This window comes from Macaca thibetana, chromosome 1 (assembly GCF_024542745.1).
Source record: "Macaca thibetana thibetana isolate TM-01 chromosome 1, ASM2454274v1, whole genome shotgun sequence".
Classification (NCBI taxonomy): Eukaryota; Metazoa; Chordata; class Mammalia; order Primates; family Cercopithecidae; genus Macaca; species Macaca thibetana.
The window spans coordinates 62097199-62098603 of NC_065578.1; positions in this window are offsets into that span (position 1 = coordinate 62097199).

Below are 1405 nucleotides of genomic sequence, written 5' to 3' on the forward strand. Positions count from 1 at the left end.
AATAATTGAAATACAAAGATCATGTTTTAGAAAGCGTTTTGCCTAACCATTTTAAAAAATTTATTGTCTCTCCCAGATAGTGTTGCTTAAAAGGAGCAAAATATACTTGCTTTTTAAAGTTCATATTTACTGTTAATCCTCCATGCCGAGCTGATGCTAATAAAAGAAGCAGGACATTTAGAACATCAGCAATCGACTGGGTGGAGGGGGAAGGGAAGTAAAGGCCTATTTGGTCCAGAAACTGGATAAGCCATAAAATAAAAACTTAATTTTCCATCATGTACAATTTTTAAAATTTAAAATTTAAATACTTTACAACCTTCCGCCAAACTCCACTGCGCCCCCTGAAGTGTGTGAAAGGCAACAACAGCTCACGTAGCCCCTTGTGTGGTAGCTGCCATTCTGATTTAAAAAGAGAGGTGTGGCCAGTGTTCAGAGCAATTAAAAGCGGTCAAAAATAGCAGACAGGCTTGTGGTTGGTGCACAGTGATTTGAGGAGAATTCAGCGTTGGTATTTCTATCATAGCACAAGTCTGTGGGTTGCTAAGTAGATTGCCCTGGTGGCACCCTATGTATTGCAACCGCAACTATCAGGCTCAGTCACGAGTGAGCAAGATCCAGATGTATAAGAATCTGGGTGGTCCTAAGAGACTCACCGGCATAGATCCACAGCCACATTGCAGCAGCTGGATGGGTAAAGCTGATGCTTTGGAACAGATTTCATGGTCCTGAGTCAGTGAAACTGTGTGTTCTAAGTGTTTTCTGCTTCATAGATTGATGAAAACGTCACAACCAATGTTCTCATTTTTTAAAAGGCAAAAAAATTTTTTTCTATTTAAAATTTTAATTTAAGCAACACCATAAAAATAATATTTAACTTTAGGTTGTTTTAGTCCTTAGCCTATATATTTCAAATATAGGAATTAAAATTGAATTAGTAATTTTTGTTATTTAAGAAAAAAACTATAATTGAATATTAAGGGTTTTTTTTTTCTTTCATATTTTCCCACTTCCAAATTCCAACCTTTACTCCATAAGTGCAAGGAGAGGGGATGGGACACAGTAAAGAATAACAGGTGCTGTTTATTGAGCACTTACTATGCGTGAGGCACTGGGCTAAGTGCTTGGCCTGCCTAAATTAGTCATTTCATCCTCACACCCTTACTGAAGGTGGTTACTGAGGAGAAAACTGAAGCTAGGAAGAGGCAAAGCCGAGGTCTGAAAATACCATCTAACTCCAAAAACCTAGAATGGCCTCCTTGTTTGGGAATAGCAGTAAGTAAGAATTTATCAAAAGCATAGAAATTTTGCTTCTTTTTGGCAAAATTATTTATGAGAGAAAAAGGAAAGGGGAAAAATTTAAATAATGGATGATCATGTTCTTTTCTCTCACTCTTTCAAAGTA